Source organism: Drosophila albomicans, chromosome X (genome assembly GCF_009650485.2).
Source record: "Drosophila albomicans strain 15112-1751.03 chromosome X, ASM965048v2, whole genome shotgun sequence".
NCBI lineage: Eukaryota > Metazoa > Arthropoda > Insecta > Diptera > Drosophilidae > Drosophila > Drosophila albomicans.
Genome location: NC_047627.2, coordinates 20182440 through 20207586, shown reverse-complemented (window position 1 = coordinate 20207586; position 25147 = coordinate 20182440). Strand labels below are relative to the sequence as shown.

The following is a 25147-nucleotide window of genomic DNA, read 5'->3' as shown; positions in this document are numbered from 1 at the left end:
TGAGATTGGTAAGTGACAACATTTTTATGCGCGAAAAATACCTGAAAAAGTGTCGTTTACTTTATAGTATTTTTAAAGTATTAAGTACATTTGATGCTGACGGTCTCACTTTGCTCAATTTAATATACGAAATATTTTTTTTGTATTATTCAATTATTTTGAAAACATCAACAACATCAATGGACATGAACATTTTCGATACATAATTTACTTGCATTATTGATTTCAACATTTTGCTAACATAATATAAAATCGAATATATCGATATTTGCGTACGCTAGTTGCTGTAGCCACTGCAAATCAGTTTATATTTGAATGGCTTTTATTTTGCATTTTTTTTTTTTTTTAAATTATTGGGATAACTAATAGAAAGAAGGTATCAATTTTGTAAGTGTTCGATTTATTATTTATTATTATTGTAATGTCCGTGTGCCGTGCAGTTCGATAAATCAATCGATGACGGTGATAAACGTTATCGCAAATGGGCGATACTTAAGCTCGATTTAAAAATGTAATTGCTCAAGAACTTTAAAATTTGCGCAAGTGATGCGAATACTTTCATTTGATTGCTGCACTTTTCCTCATTGCCTAAACATTTTCTCAGTACACTTCGCTATGGGGGGTTTGGGGCGTGAAAGCATTTTCACTTGTGCTTTGTGCGCTTGCATGATGAACCACAGAAAAGGGCGTTCAGAAAACACCAAAGAAACGACACGAAATTATACCACAAAAGGGAAATTATGAATGTTGTATGTATGTATGATGTATGTAGGCATGTGCTCGAGTATGTGGTGGCATCGTATACAGTTTGCTGTTGCAATAGATAATTCTCGGTGTTCAGTTGAGTGACATGTTCATCTCAACGTCTGAAGAGCGCAACATCTTGATATCGAAACGAAACCAAGCTCTGTGTGTCACATTTGCGAAAGTGAAAATCGTTTTCCGCTGATACGTGAATTAATTTATGCGACTGCATTGTTTAGACAGCCACTAGCCTGAAGCCTGAAGCCTCAAGCCGCACTTTTCTTCCCAGCCACAAATTCAAATTTTGACATAATTTTTGTAGCTTTCTCACTTTTGTCTCGTGAGTGCAATTTCACTTGAGTTGACCTTTGTTGCAGCCTCCCCATCAACACACCCCATCATCATCATCAGCAGCCGCCTCTTTAATGTGGCAGCCACCATTGTGACTTGTCGACGGCCTTGGGAATTGCATTTTGCCTCTTGATTTATTTGTGCAACTTGGGGGCACCACAAATCAAAGTCAATTGCATGCCGCTGCTGACTCACCACCAAACTTTACAGCCAAACACCATTCAGGCTCTGCCCTGGGAGCTGTGACAGCCTGGAGCTCTAAGACCTGTTGCTGGCCTGCTGCCCAGGACACTCCTCTCCCTCCTCTCCCTCTCCTTGCCCCACTAGGCACTGTGGTTCTAAATGCTTTGACCTTGTGTTGTGGTAAGTGGCGAGCCATAAATTTTGGCGCTGCCGTTGCGCAAAATCCGTTGCGCCCCAAATCCGAGTCTCTCCCCCCAAAATCAGAATCGAAAATTGAAAACGAAAACGAAATCGAAAAGTGAATTGTCGCCAACACTTTGAATAAATTGTTAAGCGATTTGGCAAGCGCCAAAAGAAATACCAAAATTTAATTTAAACCAAACACCCAAGAAATCCAAATACAATAATATCTCAGAGCACACACGAGCACAAATTGCTGAAAAACGTTTCAACGAAAACGCGAAAACGCGAAAAATGAAAAGCGATGCAATCGTTATTATATTTACAGCCAATAACAGTTACTACAAAAGACGACTGTATTATATTATCTGCATTATTAGGTTGCAATCACTTTGCCAGAGTCTTTGTAACTTGGGTGATTTACTTTCAATATTAGAAATTTACATTTTTCGAAAAATACAATTCAGATTTAGAATTCACATTTTTGAATAAGATTTGTTTTATTTTTTTTTTAATTTTTTATTGAAATGAGTGTTTAAGGATTTATTTCATTAGCATAAATATTAAATTGGATTTCTTTTCCATACAATAAATTTACATTTTTCGAAAAATACATTTCAGATTTAGAATTCACATTTTTGAATAAAATTTGTTTTGTTTTTTTTTTGTAATTTTTTAATGAAATGAGTGCTTAAGGATCATTTTCATTAAATTGAATATTAAATTGGACCTTTTTTCCATATAATAAATTTACATATTTCGAAAAATACAATTGAGATTTAGAATTTACATTTATGAATCATTTTTGATTTTTTTTTTTGTAATTTTTTTTTATGAAATGTGTGCCCAAGGATTATTTTCATTAAATTGTATTGTAAATTGGATTTGTATTTCATTTAATAAATTATAATTTTTGGAAAAATACAATTGAAATTTAGAATTTACAATTTAAAATCAGTTTTGTGGTTTCAAATTTATTATTGAAATGAGTGCTTAAGGTTTATGTTCATTGAATTAAATATTAAATTGTAAATTTTCTATTCAAAATTTATTTTATTTTATTTTAATGCAAGTGAAAGACACATAAAACTATAATTTTTTTCATTTCATATAAACTTTTATTCCTTTCACATAGATATAAAATAACTTTATAAATGATTTTACTAATGACTTTAAATTAATTTCCAATTAGACAATATTTTTTTTTTAGTTGATTACTTTATTAAAAAAGCATGAATATGAATTAATGTTGATAGTGAAAAACTTGTTTGGATTGGATTCAGGTGGAAGGGTATTGGCAATTTCGGGGTTTTAGTTCTCTTTTTGTTCTCTGAGTTAGTGTGCGTGTGTGCATTGTGTGTGTGTGTGTGTGTGTGTAAGAGACTTGAAGTTTTGTTTCAAGTTGCTGAAAAGCCAACACAATTTTTATTTATGCCATTTTTTTTTGTGTTTTGGTTTTTTTGGTGGTCTGGTGCTGGCGGCTTTTGAATTTGTAACTGTAACTTTAACTTGAGCAGCAAATGTTGGCGTATGGTGTGCAGTTGTTGCTATTGCTGTGATTTCAGTTGCTGTTGTTGTTGCACACACAGCAGAACGTTGCCACACCTTTTTAATGTGCTGCCCTCATTGGCATTGCCTGTTTGCTGTGTTGGGGTTTTCAGTTGTCTGTTGCTGCAGTTGTTTCTGTTTATACTATTGTTATTGTTTTAATGTGCGCCCGCACACCATGTGCATACACACACACACACACACACACATATTCGTACACACTCACACTCTAAAACAGCCACGCTTGCACTACATACATAAAAAGGAAAGTTGGCAACGCTGGAGACTTGTGGCTTGGTGAGCGGAGAATGGTGGAGAGTGGTGGAGACTTGCGACCAGAGCTCTGAGAGGTGAGCTTTGTAGATCAATCGCGAGTTTAACTTAACTTTGGACTGCCTTTTGCCGTTAGCCGCCGGCGGCGTCGACGTCGACGTCAGCGTCGACAGCGGCAGCGCTCACTAAAATGTTGTTTGTCCTTGGAGAATGTGGCGGAAAAAAAAGCACAAATGCAAACACTAGACTTATGCGATATGTGTGTGTGTGTGTATGTGTATATTCTACACACTCACATTTATGGATGCCCATGTATCAGCGTAATTGTGCCGTTAGGTTTTGCGTTGATGCCGCCGCACCCAACTTGTCCGTTCCACTGTCCCACTGTCCCGCTGTCCCAGCTGACCAGCCCCTTTCCCTTGCTCCGCCCCCGTTCCGCCCCCGTTCAGTTCATTGAAACCATTCCTTGGCCCATGCCAAACGTCAGATTTAGATCGACTCACAATCGTTGCCGTCATATTCATCAATTTTGTTATTGTTGCTATTATTATTGTTATTGTTATTGCTGTTGCTGTTGCTGTTACTGTTGTTGCTATTATAGATTTGCTTTACAATTTGCTTTTGTTTAATTGTCTCGATTATACTTGTAGTTGTTTATTGTTCGATTGCCGCGACTTCCGTCTGCGCACTTTTATTTCTCAGTCTCACTCCCTCGCTTCGCATCCTCAAAGCCTTTGCTTGAATTTAGTAAAATCATTTGAAAAGTATAGCACATGAGAATAATTTGAATTAATTCATTCGCAATCGAGTCGCAATTATATTGTTGTTATCAATTGGCTTATTATTTTTTCCTACTTTCATTTTATTGTTTAGTCAAAACTGTATTTAAGTATTAACAAAGTGTTGTAAAGTAAACTGATAATACATATTTGAAATCGGTTCTTAAAAAGTAAATTTCTTAAATAATATAGGGATTTTTTAAAAATCTGTTTCCTTTCCGATTCACAAAACAAGAACCACAAAGATTAATTTATCATACAAACTACTTTCATTTTTAGAGCCTTGCAAAATACAATTTTTTTAATAAAGTCAGAAAAATAAAAGTTTTTTTATTTATATTGTTGAAAAGTCGACTAATGATAATGATGACTAATGGATAATGAAAAAATCGTTATATAGTAAATAAATTAACTCATTTCGATAATAAAAAAATATTTTAGTTATATAAAACAAAAAGTAATAAAATCCTTATATCGTAAAAACCTTTAAAATTAAAAAAAAATCGACTAAACACAGTGGATAATAAAAAAATATCGTTATATCCTCAATAAATTACAAAAAAATCGGTAATGAAAAAATATTGTAGTTATATTAAACGAAAACTAATAGAATCCTCATATTTCACAATTGTTTTTTTGGCGAATTTGGAAACTAGCGAATATTTTCCTATTCTAGAAAATAAAGTATTATTGGATACAATCATAAAACTCCTTCGGTTACATCTCAGGCTTACACTTGAAGCAAAAATATACTTTTTCTACTTGATGCAGTAAATGCAAGTGTACTTTAATAGACCTCCCCAAAAAAATCGCTTTTGCACTTGGCCAATTCGCAGCAAACACAAGTATTGCGAGAACTGCTTGGCCACAGAGCAGCCCACACAATGAGATTTGCATAAATTGTGTGCAAAGTTAGTTGTTGCCAATTTGTGAGTCCTTTCGCCCACGGAAAAAGAGTTTACCAAATGTATTTAAATGCTGCATGTTTATCATTAGCATATTTCAGATATATCTTCCATACTCTTCTCACCTCCCCCGACCTTCCTTAGTTCCCTCGTTCCATCGCCCATCGTTTTTTTTTTCCCCCATTGCACTATGGGGCATTTTCCATTTTAGCTGGCATTTAGGCGTTTTTGAAAAGTGTTCCAATTAGAAAAATGTTAATGTCAATGCATTAACAGAACATCAAACTGTTATGGCTCATACCAAAAACATGTATATCTAACAGCTCTTTTGAGCATAACAGCTATAAAGTCAGCTGTTGCCTACGAAAGCACGCGCGCTAAGTTTGCATATTTTTTTTCGGTGAACTTTGTTTTTCATTTATTCATGTTGAAAGTTATTAATAACAAAAAGAAGTCATGGATAACAATTTCACAGGTTTGTACTATTTGTTAAATGTAAAAAAATTAATCAAATTGTGTATGTTTATACTAATATGATGTAATTTTTTAAAAGCCTTTTAAGCTGGATTTTAAAGAACAATTTTCAACTTTGGAAAGGATTTTGAAAATGAAGTTAGCAAAAGTTAGCAAAAACTTCAAGTGTATGTTGTAGTGTTGTCAATTCTTAATCCATCAATAGTTGTCTTATGCTGCACAATTCCGCACAATTGGCACAATTTGCTTTTTTCTCAGAGAACCTCACGTTTTCCAACACCGATTTGTGCTCTGCAGAGCTCTGTAGGAAATAGAGAGAAGGGCCGTCTGAAGCAATGTTTTGTGAATAACTTCCTTGTTTTTGATCCGATCGGCACAAAATTTGCAGTGCACATCCGGGATAGGATTTACATTATGTCTTCCAAGAATGGGGTCGTTTGCTCTAAAATTGCTCAAAATATTCCATTTTTTTTTAATTTTGAGGGCGGAAGGGGCGGGGAAAAATTTTAAGGGGCGTGTCGAATTCTGAAGGGTAAGTATATATTGGTGTACAAATTTTATAATACTAACTCCATAGGTGTCCGTAATATTCAATTTTTTCCGATTCTTGGGGGCGGTAGAGGTGTTGCCACGCCCACTTTTCAATGATAGATTCCTTGGGAATATAGTAACATAATACCGAAAACTGCAGTAAAAAATCTCGTATGGTTTACTCGTAATATTAAATGCCAGCTAAAATGGAAAATGCCCCATAGTGCATTGCCCGCAACAATGCAATGCAATAAAGCAAACGTACTAATCGCTTAACATTCGTTTCGTTTCCACTTGTTGCGTGGGGTAAGGCTAATGCTGTGTTCACACTACACTTAATGGTTACTTGAAACATTTTTAATATTACGAGTGTTTATATCAAATGGTTTTTATAATAAATATTTTATTGGTTGACAAAGTCAAAGTCCAAATTTTTAAATCAAATGGTTCTTATAACAAATATTTCATAGGTTGACAAAGTCTTTATTGTTCCATATTCAATGTTAAAACTATGCTCTTTGATAATTTTTTGATAAAATCAACAAATATAAATGAAAACTAGAACGTAGCATAACTATAATTAATATAAAAAAGTTTTTATAGTTTTTATATTTAGATAAAGTTATGTAGGAGCTAAGAATTTATAAAAATTTAGTATAGGGTAAGAATTAAATTTATAGACCAAATTGTCACTCCCATAAAAATATGTATGTGTATTTTGCATAAATTTAATTCTTACCCTATACTAAATTTTTATAAATTCATAATTATGCCTAAAAGCGACAGTTGAATAAGTTGCATTATTTATATTTTACTTTATACAAGAATTTTGCAAAGAAATTTACTTCAAAATGACTGTTAAATATGTTAAAAAAATTCATCTATTCCTTAAAAAAGATTTTGGCAAAGAAATTTACTTAAAAGCGTGTGATAAATGTGTAACAAGATTTATATATGCTTTATAAAAGAATTTCCCAAATAAATTTATAATTCTCTTACTTATTTCATACCAATATACAACTATAATAATCATTGAATAAAATATTTGTTTAATTGCAGACCATTTTAGAAAGTCCAATGCTTTATCCAAGCTAAACATACTCACCGGGCTGACTGCAAAGTGTGAACTGAGAGCTGCGGCGGTGTGAACGGGGCTTAAGTCGCATGCGCTCGTTCCAAGTGCCAGTTGCTTCAGAGCTTTGGCTTTGGCTTTATCACATGGACGCCGTTCGCGTTAGTCGGTGTTGCGCATTTGGCCAGAGCTGACGTGAACTCGCATTGAGACAACCCGCAAAATAAAAGATCCTAAAAACAAAATACAAATCAAAACCAAACCGACACTAACTGACGAATCGATTCAAATCTGAAAAGATATTCGAAAATAATAATAATAATAATAATAATTAAAAAATCCCGCGAAGTGCAATCATTGAACTTGAGTGAAGTGAAATATCGCAGAATTTATGTGATAAAAAATAGAAAAAATATAAATTAAAAGAGCAAAATATATATTCACAGAAAGTGAATCAATCGAATGTTTGCCCGGTAGCTGAAAAAGAAACAAGTGAATTTGCTATGCGAAATGCTAATTTGTCAAATTTTTAATGGTCGTGTAGCATTTTTGTTCGTTGGCAAAATGATTTAAGTTAAACGCCAGCCAAACAGTTATTTGTTAAATGAATGGTCAAGTGCTAATTTGTTGTTAATTTCTTGTCGATGACAACTTTTTTTTCTACCTTGTTCAAGATCTTTTCATCACTTTTTTCGTTCGCCGTGCATTTTTGAAACATTTTTGTTCTGGTGTTTTATATATACATATATATTATTTTTTTGCATTTTTGTTGTTGTTGTTTTCGTTTAAACCGCACCCGATCATCAATTATGAAATACAATAGAATGATAATGCAAATCGAATAATTCGAATTTTGCGCATTTCATTTCGAGTGCTTTGTTTGTTCTCGCTATACAGTGTGTTTTATTCTTATTTCGGTATCGGTACAACAAATAATTGATCGCAACCTGTTTTTTTTTTTTTTTGTTTTGGACAACAACTCCGCTATTCTGGACGGGAGAAACCATTCAAACTGAGGTAAGCCTGATTAATTCTTATCGAAATCAACACACGCTAAATTCTTTTCATCGATTAACTTATTGATTGAGCTTAGCTAATTTACAAGCAAGTTGCGCTACGATAAATGTTGCTTCAAGTCTCAAGTTTCTGCAACGCTGCACAGCAGAGGAAGAACCTCACAGTTGGTGCAAAACAAAAGAAGCGCACAAAACAAAGACTTCCGAGCCATTTGCACTGAACCGCAACAATCAAGGCGATCCTCACATGATGGCCACTTTGCCCACTGGCCACTGGCCACTTTGTGGTGTCAACTTGAGACTGACCTTGCCCCAAAACAAATACCATGCCGCAAAATTGTATATTCAGTGAGGAAGAAGAGTCGCAGCTTTTGGGGGGCAGGAAGTGCATTGAATTCGTGGTCATGTGAATGATAAAATCGCATATGTGTGGCATTGACTCAAGGTTGGCTTAAGAACTCGCAAAAGACTCTTTTCAACTAAGCATAGAATTTGTTTTCGAGTGATCGATAAGATCTAGTCCCAGAGTACACAATTCGTTTTATTCTTTATGCAAATCCACAAAAGAAAAAAACGTTTAACATAAGTTGCTCTTTAAATCTTGAACTTAGAAATTAGCTAGTTATATTGTTTTTTTTTTTTTTTTTGATATCACATTTCATAACTATTCAAATTAGACAACAAATAATACAAAACTAACTGACTATTTTAAATTGGCATGGCATTGATGAACTCTAGTTTAGCTTTGGAAAGTTTCTTTAATTAACACTTTCCAAAATACAATAATTGTTTAAACAACTATGCCGACGCTTTGACTAAGTCATTCATGGTACTTTTACGATCTTTGAATGAATATAAGAATTAAAATAAGCAGTTAAATTTAAAATTTAAAAGGTAAAATTTGTTAGGATCAGTTTGTAGGTTTTCTGAGTTCAATTTTTGTATTTTTTTTGGAGCATTATGGATTTTTTGTCTGTTCTGTAAATAAAATATGTTTAAAATCTCTTATTTGATAAATTTGTGTATTATTCATAAAACAAATGTTTTTATATTTTGCTATTTGTTTTGATTTAAATTCTATTAAAAGTTCATAATTAGCTAAACATCATTTTGTAGTTGAAGCAAATTAAATAATTATATTCTTGTTACGATCATTATATGTTTTAACCTGTTCCGACAGTATCTGAGAAAAGTATACTAGAAAGTAGAATATGTTTAAAGTGATTTATTTAAAGTATTTGCTGATTTTTCAATCTTAACAATAATTGTGTTCTTTTATTTTGTGTTTGATTAAGAATTAATCATTAAATTAATGTATTATATTCCAACTAGTTTTCTAGATTTTTAACCTGTTCTGCTAATATTTGAGAAAAGTGCAATAGAAAGCACAATACATACATATGTTATTTAAGGCTTTTATAGTCAAATTTTCAGTAGTCTAAACTTGATAAATATGAAATAAAATATTTGGTATTTTATAAACTGCATACTCATAAGAAGGGTTTGTCTTAAGAAAATGTGTGCTGGGTTGTGGCTTAAAGCTTAAATGCTACCCTTTGACCCGACCCAGTTCCATATTCTTGTCGCAGACCAATTCCAGTTTGTCTCAATTTGCACTAGGCCTACACACACGCGACCTAAGCCAAACACGCCGCCCACTTTTCGGCTGTCGCGTTGCGCTGCGCTGCTCTGCGTCGCGACGCTTGCGCGTATTTCGTATTGTGCTTTGTGCGGTGTTTCGCTTCCATTTCGTTTCGTTTCCAGCAGCAGCAGCAGCAGCAGCTGAGTGTCGCTTGGCAGAGTCCAGTAGCAGTCGACAGTGCACAGTGCACAGTAGACAATAGACAGTAGCTGTAGCTGAAGCTTGCCTGGCGCCCAGTTATTTTTGTTTGTGTAATTTGTTGTTGTTTCTGTTTCGGTATTTCTTTTCGCGGATTTTGGCGGCGGCGGCGTCGCGACGGTTCTTTTCCAACGATCGATCGTTCGTTCGTTCGTCTTGGCACGCGTTGCCATTCGTTTGCTGCTGCTTGAATGTGAATTTTCGGTGTGCATTTTGCCTTTTGCCTTTGTTTTGTTTTTGTTGTGTGCGAGTGTGTGTGCATCAAATGAAGTGAAATACAGTGGACAAGCGAACGAAAGGTGGGTGAGTAGTGCAAGCAGCGCTAATTTTATATTCGTTGTTGTTGTTGTTGTTGTCCTCTTCTTCACGCATGCATATGAAAAGTAACTGAAATTAGGCATTTGTATGTGCGATATGAGACATGCGACATGAAATTGGAATTGAAATTGGAACTTGTGAAAGTGTTGAGATTGAGCTTTCAAAATTCGGGCATTTCCAGCAGTTAACTGAAAATATTTTGTTATACGCAATAGCTTAATAATGGATATAAATATAAAAAGAAAAAAAGGTATTACTAATATATGTATGTAGTCAAAAAAGAGTTGTTATCATACTTGAATATGTTTGGGGTTTTTTTTTATTAAACGCATTTCCAGCTGGAAAGGCAAATATTTTGTAGTGAAGGTTCGTTTAAAATCGAATACTGCCAAGAATAACTTATGACACTCAAATATCGAATTTAAAATAAAAAAAATGTAGTTCATTCTTATTGCAGGGCATAAATAAAAGTTACGGCTTTGCTTTACTTTTCTTTAATGCTTTGTTGTTGTTGTTGTTGTTGCTGTTGCTGTTGCTGTTGGCGTTGTCGTTGACTTACTTTGGCAGCTTTCTTGCATAATAAACAAGATCAGCACACAATGTGCAACATTAGGCCACTGTTGCTTGTTGGTACGTGGACACTGGCAACATTGGCACGACAACGGGCGCTAAACTGCTAAGAAAACAAAAACAACGTAAAAACGACAACAACAAACAAACAACAATAACAACAACAACAACAACAAACAGCTTTTGCTCTCGTTTCCATTGCGCTGCTTTCGGCTGCGTGCGGCACATGGACAACTCGATTTTTTGGCAGCTCCATGTGGCATGTTGCACAGTTGCACCGTTGCACAGTTAGCTGCCTCGGCCATTTGCCCAATCTCAAGTGCAGCGCATGCCGCGTTCGTTGTGAACCTGCTGCCCCAAAAAAGTGAAAAAAAAATCACAAAAAAAAAATAAAAAATAAACGACTAAAAATCGCCAGTCGCAGTTTTAAATGTAACTGTAACAGTAACTGTAACTGTAACTGTAACAGCCTCAAAGTTGCCCCATTTCGCAGTTGCCTTTTTCTCTTTGTCACACATGCGGAATATGTCCGATTTTATTTTTGTTTAACACAACTACTTATGGAACTAGCCACTTTCCTTACACTCAAGTATCCATTGTGCCTTCAACATATAATTCAATGCGAGGACATTAATTTATCGAGTGGAGATTTCATCTTCCACTTTCAAAAGAGCTGTAAATACATTTTCTTCTAAATCGATGACAGCTATCTATATTAGGATATGCATATAGGAAAAGAAATAAACAATTTTATATTTTAATTTTTCCATTTTTCTTATAATATTTAGGAAGAATAATTCTTATAGATAGATTTATAAATACTTTACGAACATTTAAATTTTTCAATCTTTCTTTTAATATTTAGCAAGAATAATTCTTATAAATAGAATTACAATCTATTGCCTAAATTTAAGAAAAATCTCTTTATCGCAACAATGATTATTTTCAACAAATTAAAAAGAGATTGTAACTTTATATTTCATTTTTGAACTAGTTGGACATCTCGAATGTAAAACATTTTTGAAAACTTATTTTGTATATTTAATTTAGTTAAACCTTAATAAGGTAAAAGTTAAATGGAGACGATTGGCATACTTTCTATAACGTTAAAAATTGTATAATACGCTATGAAGTAAATTAGTATTATATCTAAAACATAGATATAAAAAAGAATTCTATTTCTTCAACAAAGAAATAATAAAAAACAATCCTTCACCAAAAAAATGTGAATGAATGAAATAAATTAGTATTATATCTTAAACATAGATATAATGAAATAATAATTTTATTTTATTTTCACTAAAACAATTTGAATGAATGAAATAAACTAGTATTATTTCTTAAACATAGAAATAATTAAAAAGGAATCCTTCACTAGAGAAATGTTGATGAATAAAATAGATTAGGATTATTTCTTTAACATAGATATAATAATAAAAAGAATTCTATTTCTTCTACATAGAAATAATGAAAATGAAAGAATCTTCCATTAAAAAATTGGAACAATTGGAAGTGACTTATGTATGTTTATTAAGTATTGTTATTAAACAGTAAAAGCGGAATTGCAAACTAACCTTTGGAAGCTACGTTTAGAGTGAAGAGCTTAAGATGATTATCATTTGGAATGTCAGTCAAAGTTTAGTGCATTATATCTATATAGTTTAAACTTGGAGATATTTTTAACTTGGAAGATATTTCTAGCCTAGTTATATTTTTAACTTGGAGATAACTAAGCTAACTAATAAATAGTGCTCAGCTTGTTGTCATCGTTAATTATAATAGTTTCTATTCTATATTTATTTTAATTTTATACAAAAAAAACTAAGAGTGCAGTAAGCGGGCTTTATCTTATCTTAATGCTAGACTTGATTGGAAATACTTTAAGCTAATTTATGCTCTGCTCTAAAGTATTGTTGGTTGTTGCTCTGAATAAGGATTCAACTATTTGGTTGCTGTGATTGTTGCAAGATAAAATTGAATTTATAGCATAGATTATATGCAGATGTGGCCAAGAAAGAAAAGAAAAAACGAACTCTTGTCACAGATCGTCGTTGTAATTTGCTGATCGCGTGGCACGAGTCCAGGCCACAATTGCCACACGTTGAATTGAATTTGTGTACTAGACTATTATATACTATACTAGTATATAGTTGGAAGTTAGTAGTTGGTAGTTGGAAAGTCAATGTGCAGCTGTGGGCAGTAGAAACGGACAAAAGACAAAAAAACAGTTTCATCAATGCGACGTTTGCTTCGTGGCCAGCGATCTGCATTGTTTGGCAAATTTGTAAGCACTTTTTGTGCAGTTGAAGTTGAAGTTTTGCTTTTGCTTTTGTTTTTTGCTTTTTTCGACTGAAGTAATTATGCGAGCAAAATGTTTCAAATGTTGATTTTTGTACTTTGCTACCAGCGGTGTGAAAAATGGCAAATGACGAGCTGCCGCAAAACATATGACAGGCGACAAGCGACATGAGGCATGGGGCATGAGGCATGAGGCTTGTAACATGAGACGTGCCATGAAATGCATCGCAGTTGTCGTCCACTTGGACTGTCAGACGCCCACACACACACACAATATGAACATGAGTGTGAGTGTGAGTGCGAGTGTATGAATGTACTCACTGTACTCAAAACTCCTGGCTGCTGTTGACTTTGCACAAATGCCAGCGCGCTGACAAAGTACCAAGAAAAAAGAGCAGATTGCTGCAACTCAGCAACTGGCAGCTGATTGAGCAACTGTGTGGCATGCAACAACAACAACTGCAGCGCAAGCTGATCTTGAAAGGAACGGGGAATGCAAAATGGGGCATCGTCAAAGTGACGAAAGTTTTTCCATCAAAGACCTTCAGCAGCAGTTGTTAATCAGGCAAGCAACTGTGCGTATGCGTAATATCAATGAGTGCATTGACCAAAAATTAACAAAAAATCAGTGCAAAGTATTTGTGCTGTTATTTATTAGCATATTGCTGCATTATTCATGTTTATAGCAGGTATTTCTTTTTTTGTTTGTAGTTCTATCAATCTGAAATCAACTGAATGTTTATCAGATCTGAACTTTTTCCGTTAGCTGACTGTTAATCAAAGTTTGTGGCTAATACATTTATCACATTCTATATATGTGTGTTCCAGATCAGAAACCCAATTTGCGCATTCAACATACGTCAAATACTTTCGCAGATTTAAGCCTCGCTTTCAGCTGTTGATATCGATCGGAATCGCAATGATTAATAACCATCGAATTCTTAGATCGTATCGCAGTTACTTTCTAACTAAGAGACTATAAATAGTGACTGTGAATGTGAAATGTGTGAATGTGAATGTGCTGCAAATTCTATATATATCATGTCATCGCATTCAAATGCCAATGCAAATTGGCAACAACGCAACGAATGTGCAACCCTGTATATGGTGCGTCCCTGGTTTAATTGTCAACTCCCTCTCCAGTGCTCTCTGCTGTGTTTCGTTGTTCAAAGGTGCCGCAAATGCGAGAAGCTTGCTTGTTCTTCTCTTATATGGGGATGCGTTGAGGGCGTCGAGCTAATTACATTCACGATTCCATTAGTAAATATACTCGTTAGTTAATCAATAAAAACGGGCATAATAAGTGAGTGGCAAAGTATTTGACACCTTTTCAAATTGTTTTCCAATCAAGATCGCTTTGATTTGTAAGTTAACTGAAAATACTTGAATAAACAAAAATAAGCAATTTATAATATATTATTATTATTTAAAAAGGCGAAAGATTTATTCGAGAACTGAAGAGAAGCCAGAGTAAAAAAATATATTATTAGAATTGTTTGATTTCTCATTATAAAGACCTAAAATAGCTAATTGTTTTTAAATAAATAAACAACATAAACAAAATAAATGATTACAAAAAGCTACTTTGTCATAATAAATAGATAATAATAATTAGAAAGAGCTTCTTTCTAAACTATATTTCATTTATAAATTAATTATAGTATTACTTTAAAATAAATTCTAATTCATAGGAGTTAATTGCTTCATTATGCATGACATAATAATAATAATACATTAATTAGGCAACAAAGCAAAGAATATTCATAAAAATACTAATTAAAGAAAAACATAAATTATTATAATGAGCCAAAGCACTTGATTGATTGGTTAAATTTCAATGTTATGATTAATGATGATTATTTATGAAATAAATAAAAAATGAATCAAAAATAAAAATAACAAATTATTGACAAGCTAAACGTTTAATTCTTTATTACAAATTATTGACACTTTTAAATGCTGAAGATTTTAACAGTTGTTAACATTCTAAATTGATGTAAACTTTCTAGCTTTAACATTGCAATGTAAACTAATTTGTTTCGTATGCTCTAATATAATGTGTAGCGGGTATTTGTCAGTCGGAGCACACTTGACTTTCTCACTTGGCAACAACACCTTTTGCAATTCATAGTTGAGAATGTGGCAGATGTTGCAACAGCAACAGCAACAGCAGCAACAGCAGCCACTGAAGCGCATCACATATGGTTTATCAATAGTTTCGATGACTGTTGGGCAACAACTTTGCTTTGAATACATATTCGAATAAAGTGAAGTAAAGTAAAGTATTTTTGCCCCCGAAAAAAAAGCGCCTTCTCCCAGCCTCGATGAGTCAACCGCACAGTCGAAGCAGTTGTTGCCGCTCAAAGTGGAGCAACAGCCACAGCCACAGCAACAGCAACAGCAACGCCCACTGGGTGTGTTGTGAGGTTGTCGTTGATGCCTGGCCATGCCTTGACATGCTGCATATTATATATGTTATATATATAGTATATACTATATATAGATTGCCAACAATTAGATTTGATTTGCTGTGGCAGCGTTTCATTTGCGTTTTGCCGATGACAACAACTGGCAACTAAAACAATACAAATGCGAGCAATGCGCTTCAAGGTGCAATGTCAAGACCTCGCGCCACATTCATTCAGTATACGCAATGTTAGCCGCCGCACCACAGGCCATCAAGGAATATCCAATGTGAGAATTCCCAATGCGATCATAAGAACACACACACACACACAAACACACTTATTTTTCGGGGGCATGTGTCTCAAATGACGTATTGATACATTGTTGCACTCACATTGTTGCATTGACTTGCGACTTTCAAATTGCCAAAGATACAGTTGGTCAAGCGTCTGGCATGGACACGCTCTATTTGCTGTCGATTCGATTCGATTCAATTCGATTCGATTCGGTTGTTGTTCTTCTTGCCAACTTACCAAATTACCAATTGCCAACTGTCGATGGCCATTGACCAAGTTAAGCTTCAAGAGTTGATTTTGTTCGTTCGCCAAAGTACAACAATTGTTGAAGGAGCTCAGCTTCAGCTTCAGCTTGTGAAAGACACAAATTGAGGAAGTCAATCGTTGGCAGTGCAATGACATAAGTTCAGCCATAAATTGTTAATAGTCTCATTACAAAATTATAAACTAATTAATACATTTTATTAGCAGTGAAATGTGGAATAAAATCAATACAAAAGTGTGGCAGCAATTATTAAAAACAAATTAAAATGTTATGCAAAATAATGTGAGAAAGTACCTAAAACAAAAATTTATATAAAAAAATTCAAATTTCAAAATTTACAAATAATTCTCCAATTTAAAAATTTATAAATTAACATCAAACTTCAAAATTTATAACAGAATTTCAAAAAGATAACTTTTTAAACAAATTTCAAAGCAAAGAATTTTACAAATGAATTTCAAAGTTCAAAATTTATTAAGAATAATTTTAAAGGATCAAAATTTATAATGCAATTTTAAATTTCAAAAATTCAAAATAAAATAAATTTAAAATTTCAAAATTTTCAAATAAATTTCAAATTTCAAAACTTTTAAAAATTTCACTAGTTATTAAAAAATTTCCAAATCTAAAAAGAAATATTCCAATTTCAAAATTAAAACAAATTTTAAATTTTGAAATATTTAACAACATATTTAAATAAATTTCAAAAAATTTCAAAATTTAGAATTATATTAACAATTTTAAAATGTAGATAAATTTAAAATATAAAAAACGAAATAAATTTCAAATTTCAAAACTTTTAAATAAATTTCAAAATTGATTTCACTAGTTTTTAATAAATTTACAAGTCTAGAAATAAATTTCCAATTTCAAAATTAAAACAAATTTTAAATTTTGAAATATTTAACAAAATTTTTAAATAAATTTCAAATTTAAAAATGAATTTTAAAAATTAATACTTAACAAAATTTCAAATCTTACTAGGTATCATTAAATTTTAAAATTTAGAAATAAATTGAAAATTTAAAAATGTAGAAATTAATTTCAAATACAAAAGACGAAATGAATTTCAAATTTAAAAATCTAAAATTTTAAAAAAAAAATTTTAATTTAGAAATAAATTAAAAATTTAAAAAATATACATAGAAATAAATTTTAAATACAAAAAACGAAATAAATTTCAAATTTTTCAATATATTTCAGTGACATTAAAAAAGAGAGAATTTGACTTTTTGTTGTGGTTTTTAGAATTTATATTAAATATCTGTCATAGACTATTGATCACTTAAGTAAGCATGGAGAATGAAATGCGAAAGTTGTTCAAAAATTAAAAATTTGTTTAAGCGCGCATGAAATGACACAAAGAGAAAAGAGATTGCAAATTGGGGAAAGGCAAAGCTGCAAAGAATGAGCTACTAAAGCAAATTGAGCAGGGCTAAAATGAAATTAAAAGTGCAATTAATATTGTTAAACATTTGTTGTTTGATTTTATTTTTTTGCGCTGGGTCAAAGGTTGCGACAGTGCAACAAAAGTCCGTGTCGAGAACACTTAGTGATGCTTTCACTTTTGTGTTGTAGTTTTGTGTTTTGCTTTTTGTTTTTCTTTATCTGAGCAATTCGATCGGCAATCGCTTTGTGAGTGGCCAGTTGACGCCTTTCGTGAACCCGCCACTGACCTCCCTGTACCTGCCCTCAGTAAGTCATTCAGTCATTCAGTCAGTCAGTCAGTTAGTCAGTCAGTCATTCGCTCCATTCCAATTTGACAGACATTGCAACGCTCTTGTTTATAGATAAATTGATGGCGATTGATAAGCTTTGCTTTCAATGTTCAGTTTATTTTTCTTCCGTTTTTGTGTTGTTGTTGGTTTCATTTTGTGTTTGCTCTGTGTCGATTCAATTTCGAATTAAATGCGGGAAAGCAAATGAAATCGAAATCGAAATCAAAATGGCGCAATGACATTTAAATTGGCTACGAATTTGCAGCTAGAAGCGAAGCAAATACAACAAAAACAAAAAAAAAAACGAAGGAGAAAAAAAAATCATTGCGCCCGCCCTACAAAAACGTGCCCCCCATTGTTGTTTGCCGCTGGTTGTAACTGTTTGTTTTTAAAACAACAACTGGCAACAACAACAACAACTACAACTGTGCGGCTAACAATGAAAAGCCGACGGGCCAAGCGACTTGACAAAATGAAATGCGCTCAAATTAAAGTGATTTTTTTCGTGGTTTGTTTTTTATACCCGCTACCCATTGGGTAGTAGGGTATTATAACTTTGTGCCACCAGGAAAAGTATCTAACAGGCAGAAGGAGGCATCTCCGACTCTATAAAGTATAAATATTCTGTCCGTCTGTCTGTCTTTCTGTCCATCCGTCTGGATCTCAGAGATTATAAGAGATAGAGATATCATTCCAACAAGGGTAATTTTAAAGTTAAAGATTTTATGATCCCTGAAAATTTGATTGCGATCAGATAAAAATGGTGGAAGTTAATCAATAAATTCTTATGCATGGCCAAAATGGGCTACTGCAATCGGGTCTTCGTTGCTTTGACTGACAATTCGGTATATTTTGTACTCTTTGGTATATTTTGAATGCAGTACTATATAAATATACAAAAGATAGTATTCAATATAATTTCTGTATTTTTGCGGTATATTACCCTCAGCAGCTTTGGCTGAAAATCTGGTATATTTTGCACCATATGGTGTATTTTGTGTGTGCCAAATATAGTCATTGGTATATTTTGTGCGCCTTTGGAATACTTTGAGTGTACAGTATATTAGTCTTGGTTACTTTGACTGGAAATCTGGTATATAGTATTTTGCACTCTATGGTATATTTTGAATGCAGTACTATATAAATATACCAAAGATAGTATTCAATATAATTTCGGTATTTTTTGTGGTATATTAGTCTCAGTAGCTTTAACTGGAAATCTGGTATATTTTGCAACCTACGGTATATGTATTTTGTGTGTGCCAAATATAGTCTTTGGTATATTTTTAGTATTTTAGCGGTATATTGGTCTTAGTTGCTTTGGTTGACAATACAGTATATTTTGCACTCTATGGTATGTTTTGAATGAAGTCTAACAATATACCATATATACACTTTGGTATATTTTTAGTATTTTTGCGATATATTAGTCTTAGTTTCTTTGGTGTATTATCTAGTATATTTACCAATATATACACCTTGGTATATTTTTAGTATTTTTTGCGGTATATTAATGTGGTATATTTTAAAATTAATACCACACTGTTTTTGCTTCTATTCACAAACGGTAGCGGGTATCTCACAATCGAGCACACTCGGCTGTAGCTTTCTTACTTGTTTTTTTCGTTCGTTATTGCTTCAAATTTAAAGGCGGCTTTTTGGTGTTTGCTCTTGTTTGTTGCTGCTGTTGTTGTTGGCGCCCTACTGTAACGAGCTGAGCGCAGTAACAACAATTACAACTATAAAAATTATGACTGTTGATCTAATTATGACTATTTTTTTTCTTCATTTTTTTTTTCTTTATTTGTGTCTCGCGCCAACCTTGGCACCGATTTTCGTCTTTATTTGGAATTTGGTTTTCGTTTGGGTACGTTTTTGGTTTGGCTTTCTCTTGGCCCCATTCTAGTGGGCAGGCAGGCAGGCCACACCCATCGTCATCCACAACAATTGGGACTCGGCTTGCGGCGGCCCTCAATTAACGTTAATCAACAATTGAGTTCGTTGCTGCAACAGCCACCCACCTGAAATTGTTGCTACATGTCTGCTGCCTATTGCTGTTGCACTTTATTAGTTGCCCAAAAGCAAAGAAAATTCAACAACACAAAAATGTGTGGCAACATGGCAAAATATTTCTGTTTTTTTTTCTATGTTTTTTTAGATAGCAAACAATTATCCTCCGGCTAGAGATATTTTGCTCGACTTTTCTGTTAATATTGTGATATACTAAATTAAGTATAAGCATTGAATTTGTTGCTGCTGCTGCTGTTTTTGTTGTTGCTGCTGCACGAAAAGCCAAATAAAAGTAAAAGTTTCTGTTTTGCCCATTTTTGCGCAATTTGACGCCGATAAAACGAATGACTTAAGAAACGAACTTTAGCATTTTTTCTCTATCTCTCCGTCTCTCTCTCTCTCTCTCTCTCTTTGCACACATCGAGCTGCGCCCCATTCCATTCCATGGGGCATGGCTAAAGTTTTTTCATAGGGTCCACAAAGGGGAGGGGTACAAGGGGAGGGGAAAGGGGGGAGCGTTGGGAATGCCGTTGAACATTTGTCGCTCGCAAAAGACCAAAAATGACTCCATTAAGTCAGACGTTGTATATTGCTCGATGTCTCTATGCTAATTGCCAGCTGATGAATTGCATTATTATGTGGCCGCTGTCTTAGTGCAAAGATGAGTCCATCAGCTATCTCAAATATTTAATTCAATTTGATTGTTTTATGTAAAGACTAAATTTTAAATATCCTCGAATGTATTTTATTTCATTTTATTTACTACGTTACCCCATTTGCTTGTTTTTTATTATTATATTATTATTTTTATTTCACTTTTTGCTTTTATAGTTTATTATTATTTCATTTAATTTCATTTTATTTTTTATCATTCTATTTTTATTTCACTTATTATTTTAGTGTGTTTAATTTTTCTTTTATATTATAATATTTCATTTTTAGAATTACTTTTTTCATTTTAGTTTTATTTATTTGAATATTACTTTCATTCGTTGTATTTTATTGGTTCAATTTTGTTATTATTATTATTTTTATTATTTAATTTTACTTTAATATATTTTTATTAATTTCATTCATTTTAATATTATATTGAATATTGTAACATTTTTATTTTATACGATTTGGTCTTTTTTTTAAATTTATTATTACTTTGTCTTAGTTTAATTTAATTTTTAATGGTTAAATTTTATTTTGTAGTAACTTAATATTATTTAATATAAATTTCTTTATTTTTTTATAATTTATGTATGGTGTTTGGTTTGTTAATTTATATTTTTAGTAATTTTAATATACATTCTTTTGTAGGAAATATTTATATTGATTTTATGTTCATTTTTTTGGAATGTTTTATTTTTTACATTTTTACTTTTGAATTATATTTCTTTTGTTTGCATTCATATTGCTCTCTCTACTTAATAATAAATTATGCTGAAAGTAATTGTAATTGTATTTTATTTAGTTTGCTTACATTTCATTTGATTTTCATTCAAGACAATTGCAATCTCTTCTGAGCAAATGTGAAGAGTGCTCTCTGGCATACTATAGAGTATGTATTTGCATAAACGCTGCTGTTTGTAATGCGAATAAATCGTTTGCTGCGAGGCAATAGATATCATTTGTTGTTGAGTTTTGGTTTGTTTTTATGGTCATATTTATGTAAATTTTATAGGCGTGACTCTGTGATTTGCAGTCGCACACAAATCGTTGTCGATTGTAGAAGGTGAATATGAATACATATGTGGATGCAAATATGAATAGTATTCATGAATGTTGACAATGTGTCTTTGCCCGGCGGCCCTTTCATTAAATTGTAACTCGCAATTTGAATTTGAGTACGAATCGTTGACAATCGCTTCGATTAGCTGCCTTATAGATTGGTCTCTTAACTCCAATCCACACACACAATAAATGGGCACACACACTCGCACACACACACACACACACATACTTTTGCGGTTGTGCTGTCAGATTCGTTGCACTCATTAGAGCAATTCAATTGGCCGCTTGGCTTTTTGGCCGCCAATCGAAACGAGTCATAATTGTGTTGTTAAGGCCGTTCGTAATTCGATATGATATATGTGCACACATACTCACACACACACCCTGTGTTGTAAACACCGTTAGACGGGCACTCGAAATAAATACAAGACAAGAAAAAAAAAAGATTAATTACTTCCCTTTTACTAGAATTTGCATGTTGACTTTTTTCGTTTCGTTTATCGCAACTTGCATTCAGTTTTCAGTTTTCAGTTTCGAATTTTCAATTTTATTTTCTGTATCCATTTGTCGCTTGGCTGTATCAATTAAAACCCAATTATGACCGTAGGCATGGCTTGGAAAATATGCACTGAGATAATGCCTATCCGGTCATAACGGGTTCCAAGCTAACCCAAGGTTTACTCTCCGACTTCAACTCCAACTCCAACTCGAACTCTAACTCGAGCAACTACTTCGTCTCGGTCTCCATCTCCTTCTCCTTCTCCTTCTTCTTCTCCTTCTCCTTCTTCGATTCCGATTACAATTCCAATTCTCCGATCTTTAGTGAGTGTCAGCGCACCCCGTTGTCAGCCAATCAGCAACAACACTCAGCGGGTTGCCATCGACAACATCGAAAAGCTTATTGAAATTTATTTGAAATTAATACACAGATCTCTAAACTGTTTACCCAGCCCACTGCGTGGAATATTAAGTTTATGAAGTGCTTAGAGGAACCAAAGCCAATTATTCTAAACACAATTATAATTTAATTAAAAGAAAGATTCAAGAAAAAACGTATATTAACATATTAATAACATAAAGATTTTTTTTAAAGTGAAGCTTAGATAAACCATAGCAAATCATTCTAAACACAATTATAATTCAATAAAAAGAAAGATTCAAGGGAAAATATGTTAAGATATTAATATAATATAATAATATAATATAATATAAAGTTTTTTTTTTGAAGTGAAGCTTATATGAACCAAAGCCAATCATTCTAAACACAATTATAATTTAATTAAATGAAAGATTCAAGAAAAAATATATTAAAATATTAATAACATAAAGTTTTTTGAAGTGAAGATTAGATGAACCATAGCAAAACATTTTTAACACAATTAGAATTCAATAAAAAGAAAGATTCAAGAAAAAACGTATATTAACTTATTAATAATATAAAGTTTATGTAGTGTTTAGATGAACTATTGGCTACACAATTATAATTCAATGTAAAAAAAAAAACAGATTAGGAAAAACATATTAACTTATTAATACAAATTTGCATTTAATATTTGATTTTTTAAGCTTCTAAGAAAAGATTAGCATTTCTCATATTTTGTCTTTATTTGCCAAGTTTTGGCAACCTCCTTTTCAATACTTGATTTTATGTTAAATTCTATCTACTCTTTAAAAGCATAACAGCATTAATGAGAACGTTTAAAAAGAACTTTAAACTTCAACTCAAATTACTATTAAATTAGCATTATATTATTTATTACTTTATTTTGTGTTATTTTATTCTTATTTATTTTATGTTATTTCAATGAGTTTTTATTTGCCATCTCGTATTTCCTTTCTAATCGTTGCTCCTATCTACTTTTTAAAGTAGAACAGCATTAATGAGAATGCTGAAACAGAACTTTCAACTTCAGCTCAAAGTATTATTATATTATTTTAATTATTTTGCTTTAAAGTACTATAATAAGTTTCTACTTAGACATCACTGTTTTCCTTTCTAATCATTTGCATCAAGTTGCTCTTTGTTAAATTTTGAATAAATAAATCATCAGTAATATCCACAATCTTAAACACAACCATTTTATAATTTCAATACTTTGAATTATTTGTTATCATTTTTTCTCTGAAAGTAGGACAATATTCCACTTCGAACAAATATCGTATTCGTGATGCTTTAAGAATTCCAAAGACCTTTCACTAAAGATCGTCTATCTATCTGTTTTGAAGTTTGTGCGTTCTTAAGGAGTTCAGATTGCGTCTGTTATGTTAGCTCATTCTACAGCCAATATTTGCATATTGATCGATCGAACATTTATGGCATTGGGTTGGGTTGAGCTGGTAATTGCGTATACGCACTGTTTGCTTGTCCCATATTTGGCATTCTCTATTTTGTTTGGGGGAGGGGGCAATTTGTTGTTGAATTTATGCAATTGTTTGATTTGCAAAATAGCAACAACAACAACAATAACGAAAATAAACAATCAACTATCGAACAACACAATTCGACAATGATGCAACACAATAAAAGTCGCGTTGTTCGACAACATGTGGCATAATTTTGCTCACATTATTTGAAAATTTATCTGCACATTTGGATCGTTTGGGGGCTGGGGCTAAAGTTGGGGCGTGGCACACATTTTGCTGTGGGCCAAACAATTTGCAGATTACAATTATGTTAACATTATTTAATTTATTTGAGCTCAAAGCACAAATGAGGAAATTGTTTATTGCACGAGAGAGAGAGAGAGAGAGAGAGAGAGAGAGAGAGAGAAAGAGAGACTTGAGTTATTTTAATCGAATTTGTGTGTGTGTGTGTGTGTGTTGCACTTGTCATCGACTCTTATTTTGCAACATAATTCCAGTGTTGTCTGTCAGTCAGTGTTTATTATACCCACTACTTGTGGGATAGATGGGTATTATAAGTTTTTGCTTTCAGCAAATGGTCATAATAGGCAGAAAAGCGTCAAAAGCTGAGTATAAAAATTGTAGAAGATATGAATTTCAGAAATAATATTATATGGCAAAAAAAGGCTGCTGCTGTCGGGCGTTGATTGACAATATGGTATATTCTGTGCTGTGTGGTATATTTTAAATGAAACAGGATATCGATATACCATTTATAGCCCTCGGTATATTTTAGTATTTACTAATCCAGTATACCGCATTATATTAACAATCTGGTATATTAACCACTGTATGGTATATTATTAAATGGAATAATACAATAATATACCATTAACAGACCGCGGTATATTTTAGTATTTTGCAGTATACTAATTCGGTATATTTTTAGAATAATACCTTATTATTTTAATAATCTGGTATATTCTGTATTCTATGGTATATTTTAATACATTTATTTATTATATAAAGCCTTCGGTATATTTTAGAATTTTTCCAGTGCATTTTTTTTTTGTTATATTAAGAGCAATACCGCATTATTTTTGACAATGTGGTATATTCTGTATTCTATGGTATATTCTAAATGTAATAATATATTAATATGTGTATATATGGTATATATACACTTCAGTGTACTTCAGTATTTTTTTCAGTATATTAGGTTGGTATATTTTAAGAATAATACCACATTATTTGTAACAATCTGGTATATTTTTTTTACTCTGCGGTATATTTTAAATGTAATAATAC

At 32.5% G+C, this 25147-nt stretch overlaps 1 long non-coding RNA gene across 2 annotated transcripts in view; it reads left to right on the top strand.

Moving 5' to 3' along the window:
• Positions 1–7805: 7805 nt before the first annotated feature.
• Positions 7806–25147, top strand: part of LOC127566410 (uncharacterized) — a 38043-nt gene continuing 20701 nt past the window's right edge. The window contains exon 1 of one of the 2 annotated variants that reach the window (XR_007955711.1): positions 7806–8057. This is a non-coding gene — a long non-coding RNA (uncharacterized LOC127566410). Of the gene's footprint in view, positions 8058–10137; positions 10196–25147 lie in introns of those variants that run through there. The other variant, XR_007955712.1, reaches the window with a different exon arrangement.